The sequence below is a fragment of the Pinus tabuliformis genome, chromosome 6, assembly GCF_031772625.1.
Source record: "Pinus tabuliformis cultivar Carrire ecotype Pingquan chromosome 6, CPIR1, whole genome shotgun sequence".
In the NCBI taxonomy this organism is placed as follows: domain Eukaryota; kingdom Viridiplantae; phylum Streptophyta; class Pinopsida; order Pinales; family Pinaceae; genus Pinus; species Pinus tabuliformis.
In genome coordinates this window covers 2,038,453,879-2,038,467,346 of record NC_142292.1, presented here as the reverse complement: position 1 = coordinate 2,038,467,346, position 13,468 = coordinate 2,038,453,879, and positions in this window count along the sequence as shown.

Sequence of the window (13,468 nt, the reverse complement as noted above, 5' to 3'; positions counted from 1 at the left end):
AAGTGAATCAACTGATTTTTGGTGGTATTTATACACCTCATGGAAAGGCCTAAAATAGGGAAGGAGATAGGATATAGACATTATAGTCCTTTTGTCCCCAGATCAAGTCTGATTTTCCCTGTGCCTTCTACACTCCCAATCATAGTAAACCCTTGTTTCCATGTAGAGATGTTAATCTTCCATTATCTGACATCCTTTTGCACATATTGAGGTGATCTTTGAGGTTTGGGTTATACAGATCCATAGGAATGTTCATTGGTGTCGTGGTCGGATCAAGTTCTTTTCTTCCACTCTCATTTTTTTGTTGTTAATAAAGAAGCTCTATCTTGTTCTTGAAATGTTGTGATCTCATGTTTTTATAATTCATGTCTAACATATCATGCTTTATATATCTATACTTGATGATCCAACATATTTAATATGCACATTCTTTGAAATACTTTCTTTGTATATGCTTCTCTGGTTTGTGTTGCAGGTTTGAATGCATTGGAGGAAGCATAGACTTTGGACCCTACAGGATCGACATCAAACGTAGGACCTCCGGGTAATCTTCCTAAACCCAAATTTAGTAGTTTTCATAGTTTTCTTGATTGAATGAGTGTTTCTTATTGATAATCTACTTTCGATATGTTAAGGTTGTCAAACCTTACCTAAGGGAGGTTTCTCCCTCTAATAGAATTGACGACTCCGCTGGGGAATACAGTCTTGTATTTCCTAGAAGGGTTGTTTTATTATTGATCTGGGATCTCTTATCTTGTTTCTTGATTTTTCCAGCCTTATTGATTCATTTGTAGTATGGGCAATCAATTTGATCTTTTGGATCAGGCTTGTACTTTTTATTTTGCCCTATTTTTCTCCATACATGAGTTTTTCTCTGTACAAAGTCATGTTCACACGCGGTTTCAAAGAAACCCACGTACATGCAAATTTCTTCATATAGTCATGTATAAACGTGACTTTGATGATACACAGTCGCATATATCTGGGAAAATTTGAATTTTTCAAATTTTTTCCTCCAGCTTTGGGAATTTTCCTAGCTTTCATTCTCTTTAAGGGTCATTTGATGTCTAGAATGATCTAGTTTCTTGCTGGTGTAGGTTTCTTGGTCTCTTTTTGTAAAAATATTTTGTCAACCTAGGGTTTGTTATTTGGTGAAGTTTTGTACTTTTTAGTTTGGATCTTAGACCTTTTGGTAAAGTGTCTAACTATTTTATACATCTGGAATAGAGAGCTATTTTTTAACTTGCCTTAAGATCCAATATTTTCATTGCTTCATTTTCATTCTTGAAGTTGCCTCCTTTTGTTTCTTCTTGCTTGTTTGAGAAAGGTCTTTGCAATTTTGATTCAGTGAAAGATTTTGGTCCTCTGAAATCTTTTGTTTTCTAAATTTTTTATGTGTCTTTTAGATCAAGTTGTTCAAGTGTTTTTGACCTCTTAGTCACTTTGGTCTTATCATTCTGGTGATTATTTATGGCTGGTGAAATTTGGTGCCTTTTCACTTGATTTTGATCGCCAGGTCATTGATTGCTTTCCCTTCTTGAAACTTTTATTCAAAGTCCTTAAGAGAAAAAATAAAAATACACTTTTTTTCCTTTTATTTCTTTTGGTTTAAAGTTATGATCTTTTTGTTTATCAACAAACGTGTGAATCTTTGTTTGAAGTTTGAATTTTCTTCGCATGGGAGATATTTTATGGGATACTTGTTTCTCCTTGTTTCGTTAAATTTTGACTTTTGGTCTTTAAAAGAACACATTCATTTGTTTAGAGCATTCCATAGAATTTTGCACTTAGGCGTTATAGTATGCATTAGGTAGTTTGGATTTTAAGAATTTTAGTCTCTTTCGATAGATGCTGAGTGTGTGAATGTAAAAAAAATAAAATAAAAATAAACGAATTTCTACTTTATTAATATCCTTGTAGAACCTTTGTAGAAATCACTTTTCATTAAAGAAATAGAGTTACATTTTCATGTAGCTTGGTTTTCTATTGATTTATTTTGATTCAAAACACCATCAATTGCACTTTCATTTCCCTATGTCCTAAATACAAGCCACTTAAAATCAAGCGCTTAATTAAAATGAACTATACTCTTTATTTTTGTCATAGATACATAATCTAGTCTAGGGAATTTAGGGAATTTGAATAGGTGCGTGGAGAGTAAGATCTCCAAGGCCACTCTAAACTAAAACATAGAAGTTGATTAAAGAGTGCAAAATCCAGTCTCGTTAAGGTTTCCAAGAAAGCTCTTCTAACACATGAGGTAAGCACGAGGATGAGTGAAGACAAGGAAAGAGAGATACGCCCTCTTCTACTTGTTGGATCCCACACTCATGATTGTTTCTCCCAACTTATAATTATGAATCGGTGACTTAGTTTCCTATCCTATGGACCACACAAATGACTGTGGGGGGGAATACCTGTGGTATCTGAGACAGACGTTGTATCAATTTCATAGTACTTTTGGAGGGTTCCCTTGCGAAGCTTGGGTATGATCCAGGTGGATGTTGGTGTCCAATTTACTATCCCACTTGGACCCCCAAAACTATCTCTTTGAGTTTTTCAGTTTCCTTAATTGTAGCACAATTTACTATTTTTGGCAGTTTTTCAGGTCTTGAACTTCCGAAGTCGTTTTGAGGTTCTTAATGACATTTTTTTTGGGAAAATGGGGGCCAACATGGGTTGTGCAATCATGTTAACCATTCACAAGTTGTAGTCCTCAGATGGATCTTTCCAACGAGGTATTGTGCGCATCAAACGAAGATCGTATGCCAAAGTTACGACCTCGGGGATTTGATGTACCAATTTACCCAAACGAGGTGCATAGTTTGGCGCTTCATCTCCTAGGGTTAGGTTTTTGGATGTTTAGGGTTTTGCATTGTTTCTCAACAATAAATAGGCCTTCAAGCCTCATTTTAACATAGTTTAGAGGCATGTTGTTACCACATATCTTCTTGGAGATAAGCTACCATCACCTGAGCTAGTCTTATTTCCATTCTATTTACAAGCATATTTCAGTGTTTGATATTAATGAAATGAAGTGTTATTTCTATTGCATCTTTATATTTATGGTTATATCTGTAATTTGTTGTGTTCCTATTTAAATCCAGATCAGTGGTATCAAAGTGGTCTGCTCGTTCTCTGTTTTTCTTTGCATGTCCCCAACGGGGTCGGGATATAAGGATTTAGGGCTCAATCTGGTTGGACCTTTGCAATATCAACCTCGCAAACCCCGACGGCTGCCCATGGGGGAAGAAAATAAAGATGAGGGGGTAGGAGATCCTATCAAAATATTGCTCAAGGAGGCCCTTGAGAAACAAAGGAACATGATGATGGATAACATTTCCCAGATCCTTCAAGGGTTTCCCACTAGTGGTGCATCCACGTCCAACAAGCACTTTGGAGGCTCCACTCCTTTTAAGGTACAAGTAAACTTTGACATTCCCATATTTGAGGGAAAAATAGATGCAGATGCCGTAGATAAATGATTAAATTTTCTAGAAGGATTTTTTTCTGTTCATGTTTTTTGCAGCCAAGAAAATATTAATTTTCTCTTCTCAAAGCTGCCCCCCACGTCAAGGACTGGTGGGAAACCTACTGCGAGAAGAAGGATGAAAGTATGACCTCACTTTTTTTAGCTGCACCCATTTGGAATTCATTTTGGTATGCCATCAAGGAGAAGTACTACCTTGTCGGTATCTATGACGATAAATACATGAAGTGGATAACACTGTAGCAGGGAAGGGACCCAGATGTGCCAGAGTTTACGAATGTTTTTCATACCCTTCACACAAAGTTGGGTATCAAGGATTCTGAGAAAAATTTGGTACTCAAGTACCACAACTAAATACACAAGTACATACAAGACAAAATGGAGTCCGTGGACATCTCCTCACTTGACACGGTGTACCGATATGCCGTCAAGATCGAGTAGAAGTGTAAATAGAAGAAGTGAGAATTTGGATCTGCGAATCTGAAGCAAGGGATAGGTGCCCCAAACCGCAGAACAAAGGACAAAGCCAAGGCAGGGTGGCACACGATAACCAACCAAAACCACAAGCAAAGAATAACATCGAGAAGCTGAAGAAGAACACAGGAAAGTGGTGTGAGTTCCATAAGAGCTCCACTCAAAACACAAGTGAGTGTTGGGCCAAGCGTTCACTGATGGCCGCGCTGAAGGCTTCATAATCAAATGCATGTTCTGACTCAGAGTTAGAACCCAACAAGAGGAATTACAAAGGGAATCATATTAGTGATGCGGAGCCCAATGCCACTGTTGCCACTTCCAAGATCCAGAAGGATGAGCTTGAAGATCCAGAGGAGGGGGAGCGCCTTTTCCACTCACAAATGTGGGTGAAGGGTTCTCCACTACAATTCATTGTCGACAGTGGCAGCAAAAATAACCTCATTTTAGTAGAGGTCATGAAGCGGTTGGGCCTACTGACCATAACATACCCGCAATAGTACAACATCAGGTGGCTTCACCAAGGACGATATCTCTGAGTCTGATGGCAGTGCCACCTTCCCTATAGCATCAAGCCCTTCACAGATGAGGTATTGTGTGATGTTGCACCTTTTGATTTTTGTAATGTATTATTAGGCCAACCATACTTGTGGAAGCAACATGCTGTGTATGAGTCAAGGCCTTGCACTGTTATTATTTCTTTGGGTAATTCATTTTACAGGATACTGGAGGTGGCCCCACCTACTGCCACCTCTTTGATCTCTACTAAGAAATACAGTAAGATCATCTCCTAGACTAGGAAATTTATTTTCTTTCTGGTTTTCTCTCCAAGTAAGGGGAAGATTGTAGCCACATCCATGGCCCCTAGGAAGGATTCCTCCATGCAATAGACGCAGGTGCATATGGTCATGAAAGAATATAGGAACATATTCTCCTCACCCACAAGGGTATCATTGCACTGTCAAGTCAAGAATTCTTCCAATCTAACTCCCGTATCACCTCTACCCAATGGGCTAATATATCACCACTCCATTATGGAAAATGGCAAGTACAAGCAACCACATGATCAACATTGGGTGCCACACAAGTTTCAAGTGGGCGACAAAGTCTGTTTGCATTTGCAGAAATAACGCCTTATAAGAGCCCATCGGAAGCTCAGAACACTCCGATATGGTCCTTACACCATTACCAAGGCTGTGAGAAGAAATCCTTTGGAGCACAACATTTCCCCATTCCTTGGCTCGCACTGAGTGTTCAATATGGACCGCCCTCGATGATGCTTTCAACCATTATTGAACAGATCAAAGATTGAAGAACAACTCACCAGGGACCAAGTTCAGCAGCAGTTTTCCCATCGCATGGAGGCACTCAACGCAATGGGGACCATTACCTCCTAAGGGGGGAGGAAAGTCCAACTGCCTATATCACTTGGACCCCCACAATTGCCTCTTTCAGTTTTTTAGTTTCCTTAAGTATAGCACAATTTACTATTTTTGGCAGTTATTTGGGTCCTAAATTTTTGAAGCCGTTTTGAGGAACTAAACGACATCTTTTGGTAAAACGGGGGCCATCATGGGTCATAAATTTGTAATCCTCGAATAGATCTTTCCAACGAGGTATTGTGCATGTCAAATAGAGATTGTATGTAAAGTTATGACACCGGGGGGTTGATGTACCAATTTACCCAAATGGGGCCCATAGTTTGGCACTTCATCTCCTAGGGTTAGGTTTTTGGATGTTTAGGGTTTTCCATTGTTTCTCAACAATTAATAGGCCTTCGAGCCTCATTGTAACACAGTTCACAGGTATGTATCCACCACATCTCTTCTCAGAGATAAGTTACCATCGCCTGAGATATTCTTATTTCCATTATGTTTGTAAGCGTATTTTAGTATTTGATATTAATGAAATGAAATGTTATTTCTACTGCATCTTTATATTTATGGTTATATATATAATTTTATGTGTTCCTATTTAAATCCAAATCAGTGGTATCAGAGTGGTCTGCTCTTTCTTTGTTTTTCTTTGCATGTCCCCAATGAGGTCGGGATATAAGGACTTAGGGCTCGATCTGGTTGAACCTTTGCAAGATTAGCCTCGCAAACCCTAACGATCACCCATGGGGGAAGAAAATAAAGTTGAGGGGGTAGGATATCCTGTCAAAATATTTCTTGAGGAGGCCCTCGAGAAACAAAGGAATGCGATAATGGATAACTCTGCCCAGGTCCTTCAATGGTTGCCCACCGGTGACGCATCCGCATCCAGCAACCACTCTGGAGGCTTAAATCCTTTTAAGGTACAAGTAAACTTTGACATTCCCATATTTGAGGGCCAAATAGATGCATCCGTCGTAAATAAATGGTTAACGTTTTTAGAAGGATATGTTTCTATTCATGATTTTTCCAGTCGAGAAAATATTACTTTTTCTCTTGTTAAAGCTGGCCCCCATGCCAAGGACTGGTGGGAAACCTAATGTGAGCAGAAGAATGAAAGTACGATCTCACTTTTTTCAGCCGCACCCACTTGGAATTCATTTTGGGATGCCATCATATAGTAGTACTACCCTGTCGGGAGCTATAAGGATAAATACATAAAGTGGACAATGCTGCAATAGGGAAGAGACCAAGATGTGCCAGAGTTTACTAATGTTTTGCATACCATTTGCACAAAGTTGGGTATCAGGGATTTTGAGAAACATTTGGTACTCAAGTATCACGGCTTCCTACACAAGTACATCTAAGACGAGATGGAGTTCCTGAACATCTCCTTGCTCGACATGTCGTACTGATACACCGTTAAGATCGAGAAAAATTTTAAACAGAAGAAGTGAGACTTTGGGTCTGCGAATCTGAAGCAAGGGAAACGTGCCCCTGTTGTCGTGCAGAGTGTCTAAGCATCGCGACAATGCTCAGGCCGGGGGCTATCACCCTGATCCCCGATCTCTCCTTTTAATCCGTCTCCCTATAACACGTTAAGGGGGGTAGACCCTGTGGGATAAAAGAGAACCAGCTGTGAATTAGCCGGTTCGGGAGACACAACAAGGCAATTGAATACTTGATTAAGGCTCGACAAGATTTATAATTTGATTAAAAATGATTAATACCAGTGCCTTATGGAGTCAATGATACATGTAATTGATTACCCACTGCTGCTTTAGGAAGAAATTAATGATTGCTTGAAAAATATTTGCAAAATATCTAACATGTGACGAGCATCAAATAATTCAAGCAAAACAATCAATTGCACAATGACTTAACAATGTTCCAGCAATTAAATTTCTAAAGTTTAAATATTTGAAACAATCACGAAATTTAAATGCTTACTAATTTCAATCCTAGAAATAAAAGATTTATGCTTGGAGAGCCCAAATCTAGGAAAAATTCACCACTTTCAATAGTTAATCCTCAAATATTGAAATTTAAGCACATTTAACCATAGAAAAATGACAAATATTAATACCACAAAAATTCTCCTTTAAATTTTACCCTTGATGAATGAGGAAATTTTTTTATTTTTATGTTTATTTTTTATCTATTTTTTAAATGATTTAAAATATAAATCAAAATCATAAAGAAAAATGACTAAATTCTAAAAACTAAATAAAAACCTAAAAACCTCTTTATGCTTTTGGGATTTTTTAAATGTTTTTTTTTTTCTTTTTGAATTTTAAATTTTTAAATTTTTTAATTCAAAGTGAAAAATAAAACAACAAAATGAAATCAAAATCAAAATCTAATTTCTTTTTATTTTTTAACTTTTTCTAGATTTTTATTTTTCTATTTTTTAACTTTTAGAATTTTTTATTTTTTTTTTAGGATTTTATGATTAAATCAAAACATAACACATTTCATGAAAATAAAAATTAACGATACCACACAAATGAAAATCAAAGATTAAAAAAAAGTGAGATCTAACTATGCTGACTCTAACCCTAATCTAAATAGGAGCCACACCGAATATATAACAACGAAAATCGAATGCTTTGAGTTTTATTGTGTTTGCAGGTTCTAAGGGTGGTATGGAGCAGAAGAGTTCGATGGCATTGCTGGAAGTTTGATGAAACGATGTGCTGTGAAGAAGGATCCTCGGGCCTGGAAAATGTAATACGCTGCAGATGGAGCCAACACTTGAAGAATGCAGGTTTCGATTAGCTTGCACGACAGCAAAATGAACATGCAGAGGAGCTGTGTTGATGAGGAGGGACACGGGAATGCGAGGTTTTGATGTGTTTTGCAGGCAAAAAAGGAGTAGCCGTACAGAGCTGAGTGATTGTAGCGTGGAGAGTGAATGGGTGGCAGCTTAAGGAGCTGCGGATGTGTTGCAGACAGAGCCGTGGGAAGGAAATATGCAGATAGGGGAGGCGTTTCAACGCAAAGGCATGGTCAGTAGCGTACAATAGACAGAAGGTTAATGACGCAGGAGAGTATGCGATGTTTGGTGTGGGAGATTGCAAAAATGAAGCAACGATGACAAAGAACAGAGGAGGATAGAAAACGTGGGTTGGAGCTGAGGAAGAGTTCAAAATTTTCCAAAATATAAAAAGAATTTAGGAAAAATAAAAAAAATGGTAACCCAAAGAGCCCAAGAGGATTTCCTAGATTCCTCTACTAAAAATTTCACTTTCAAAACTTATGAATTCTTTAGAAAATTTGAAATCCTTCAGACCAAAAAATCCTTTGAAGAATATCCTTGCAAAAATGGCACTGAGGCCAGACATTACCCTATAGGGCCTAGATTTGATTTCGGAACAAGACTACACCTTTAGATCTGCAACCTGCTCCTAAAAACAAGCACTCAGAAAAAATGATGAAACTAAAACCCCCCAAAAAAACCTGCTAAATAATTACAGTATTCACAAGTTAAAGGCTCTAAGCAGCCAGATTTGTCACCATGCCACAGATATATTTTTAAAATTTTAAATTTAAGATGAGGTGCTTCAGAAGACCCTTCATGCATCTACAACAGAAATTCTAATGATAAGGCTGAGATCAAAACCAGCTGGGCTCTTCAGAAAATGCAATCAGGGAGTTGGTTGGTCCACCTGAAGACTTCCTCAAATGCCAGGTGATATCAAAATCAAAGATTTCCTGCACAACGTAATTCAACCATTAACATAGAGGGAGAAAACAACAATGAAATTTAGATCTAATGGAGATACCCGCCATTATATTCAGAAATTAAACTATCATTCAAACCCTAGTGATTAAACAAGATACCTGTGAAATTTAGATCTAATGGAGATACTTGCCATTATATTCAGAAATTAAACTATCATTCAAACCCTAGTGATTAAACAAGATACTTGTGCTTAAATCAATCTTCAATAAGCTAACATCAATGGCTGAAAGTAAATCTATGTAAGAAAATAAAACATCTTACAACATTTTTCTGAAAAGTAACACCAGCAGAGGTTAACCCCAAAGTCTTTCTTTATTTTCACATGAAAAACGATTACAAGAGAGCTTTCACTTAGCACACGACTCAAAGGTCGAATGATCTCAAATGACAACTGACCCCATATTTAAAGAAAAATTTCCCAACGGCTAGTTCGAGTGATCCTTGTCAAAGAGATCTCGATTGTTGATGAAGATAAAAATATCTTTTAATCTCATCCGTCAAAATGAAAATAATGACGAAATTCAAAATTATCATTTAAATGCATTTTAATTAATTCAAAATTTTAATTTTTGAATTAATTTCCTCAAAATTTTGACTTTGACTTAACCCTAGGGACCAAGGGCATAAAATTTCTCAAAATAACCATTTAACCTTTGTCCCTGGACCAGTTAAGATTTAATTTTTTTAAAGGATCCTCGAATTTTACCATTGGAAAATTTAAATTTAACTAGGACCTATGACCTATGAGGGGATAAATATTTTTCTAACCCTCAAGACACTTTACATCATGACTTTTACAATTTTACATCTCAAGGGGGAAAACCCATTTGACATAGACCCTCACAGACTACCCAGTTCTGCAACACATATAATCTAGTAGATCAAGCGATTTGTAATAAAATAACCTAACCAAATAGTTAGGATTATTCCCAAATCACTTTTACATAGACTCGATCTAGCACACTAGCACTCCCCTAAGATTCCAATGACAAAACCCATTATGGATTTTGGGTTAGGCTGAAGGAAAACTCTGTTGATCATGGATCGGTGAGACAAAAAACTTTCCGGAACGTAGATCATCACTAGAAAATTAGGTTTACCTAGGCAATTGCATACATGATACGGATCTGCTGAGATTATTTACAGTTTACACATGCAGACTGGGTTTACAATATAACATGATCATGCTGTTGATGATGGCAAGAACATATCGATTGGGCGCTATCCCTTTTGCGAAAAAAGGGGGTGTACTACTATGGGTAGTTGACGCATAGTGGTCAACATCTGGCTCTACTTGGGGACACGTTGCTGCACTGTAGGAACGTGAGAATCCAAAATCTGAATCCACACAACACACAACAAAACATAAGTAGCGTCCATCCAAAAATCATCATATAACATTAAGCATAGGAAAGATATAAGCTCTTCATTTATTAACTATCTAGTAACATGAAAAGTAAACTTAATCCTAAAACAGAAATGAAATGCTGAAAATACCAGGAGTAGGGTTAGAAATACAGAGGATGCCCCATGGCATCAGATGCGTTCACTATAGTGTATACTGAGAATTTGCCTGGTTTTAGGCAAATCTATCAGCTGCTTCTCGGATGTGCCATCACCAATCTTGCATATGGTAGGACTTTTTCCTATCCAAAAATCAAGCTGTTCGCAGCCATCTAATGCATCAAATCGCCTTCTCATTCTCTTTCTCTTGCGTTTTTTCTTTGTGGCAGGGTGTATCACTGATGACATGGAACCTTTTGCTTCAAAACTCTCAGATGAAGTATGTAAGATATGTGTGACATGTATTTCTTCATCTTGCATCTGATTTTTATCGTTTTTAATTTTATCCAGATCACCTTCAATTAACCAGTTTTCAATGGAACAAATGACCTCCTCATAATAAGATGGAGCTTGCTATAGCAGATAAGGAGGCTTATGATCTATCGATGTCTCCCTGTTTCTTTCATTCTCTAACCGATGTTAAATTTTCTATACCTGTATTGTTATGGCATCCATCTGGCTAGAGTGTTCAACCTTCATAGCACTGATTTCCCTAGCATGGTCTTCCTGCATGCTTGATAACTTATTCTGAAGACATATCTGACTAGCCTCCATTTCTTTTATTACTTTATCGTTCTTTTCCTTTATGGTCATCAAGCAATGTTGCATATAGTTTATCTCTTTCTTATGATTTGTTTGCATGGTAGCCAACTGATTATTATAATCAAATGTCATGATAGTCATTTCTTCCTCCATAGTTAATAACTTGTTTTGCATAGAATTGATTTCCCTATCATGACTAGATTTCATGGTTTCCATCTCCTTATCTTGCTTTTCCATGTGAGCGTATAAAGTTCACATATCATTGACGTAATCAGTTACAAACTTTTCTTGATAAATATCCATATTTTTTACCAGCCTCATTAGTTCCTCTAGAATTTGCTTCTGATTTTCCCTTTCATTGTCGACACTGATTTGACAATTTGTCCCTACTTTTCCACTATCATGGATTTGATCTGCAACGGTGCAAGTGGATGACACATTTTGATATGGAGAATTGTCTTGAAACCTTTCATTAACAGTTGAATCCTTCACAAAATCACTTTCATTCTGTTGTATAATTTCAGGGGCACAAGGGGAGCTGTCTTGATAACAATATCTATCTTTAAAAGCATGAACAATGTCTTGTAAAGAAGTGAAAGAATCTTTAGGACAATTATTAAACCAATTCAAAGCATCACCTTCTAAAGAAAAGACAAATAAACACATTTTGACATCTTCATGATCATACTAGGGAGAATTATAATATATGAGAATTATACGAGAAAACCTACATAGATGCTTTTTAACAACGACTGAATCACCACCCGAGAACAAAGACAAATTTTGAATGGAAACTTCTGGAATATCATGGAGAACATCAGGAAAATGAGACTGGGTAAATGAATAATCCATGATGAATAATGAGGGACCAAATGGATGATAGAGAGAGACCTCTGCTCAAGAAAATCAAGAGATAAAAGAAGTGGAGTCGCCACTTGAGCATGAATCTAACTATAGGATCCAAACAACCGGATATAAGGGAGGGCTTATTGTTTGAGAAAAAATAAATGAAAATAAATGGAGTCGCCACCCAAACAAGAAACGAACTGAGAAATCCAGGTGCTAAAAGTGCAGATGAAACGATTAACAAGATAATGAAAGATAGGGCGATGAAAAGATCAAATGATGCCAGGAAATGCTGAGCTGCATGATAGGATAATGAATGGCGGAAAATATGAGATGATTAAAAACGATGAGGAAATGTCGTTGAAACATCGAGAATAAAATATCCTCGGCAGCAGTGCCAAAAAATTTTGTCGCCGGGGATAGAGTTTTTTTGTCCTTGGTTTATTCGACATTCATCATTCATCTTTCATATTTCTATCATTCATTTTAGCCGGAAACGCCAACATTTTTTGGTCTTGGTTTCTCGACATATTTTTAATCATCTCATCTTTTCCACCATTCATTACCCTGTCAAGCGACATACCATTTCTTAGCGTCATTTGATCTTTTCATTTCCCTGTCTTTAGTCATTTCGTTAATTGTTTCATATGCACCTGTAGCACCTAGACTTCTCGGCTTGTTTCTTGTTTGGGTGGTGACTCCACTTCTTCCATTTGTTATTTCCCAGATAAGAAGCCCCCCTTATATCCGGTTGTTTGTTGTCTTTTGGATCCTCGAGTTAGATTCATGTTCAATTGGTGACTCCACTTCTTTCATTTCTACAAGAGTTTATACTCGAAGTTTGCTTCTTGTGGATCTCTTGATTTTCTTGAGCAGAGGTCTCTCTCTATCATCCATCTGGTCCCTCATTATTCATCATGGATTATTCGTTTACCCTGTGTCATTTTACTGATGTTCTCCATGATATTCCAGAAGTGGCCATTCATAAATTGTCTCTGTTCTTGGGTGGTGATTCAGTCGCTACTAGAAAGCATCTATGCAGGTTTTCTCGTATAATGCTCATATATTGTAGTTCTCGCTAGTATGATCATGAAGATGTCAAAATGCATCTATTTGTATTTTCTTTAGAGGGTGATGCTTTGAATTGGTTTAATATTGTCTTGAATATTCTTTCACTTCTTTACAAGACATCGTTCATGCTTTTAAAGATAGATATGGTTATCAAGATACCGCGTTTTGTGCCCCAGAAATTATACAACAGAATGAAAGTGATTTTGTGAAGGATTCAACAGTCGATGAAATATTTCAAGACAATTCTCCATATCAGAATGTGCCATCCACCTGTACCATTGCAGATCAAATCCATGATAGTGGAAAAGCAGGGACAAATTGTCAAATCAGTGTCAACAATGAAAGGGAAAATTAGAAGAAAATTAT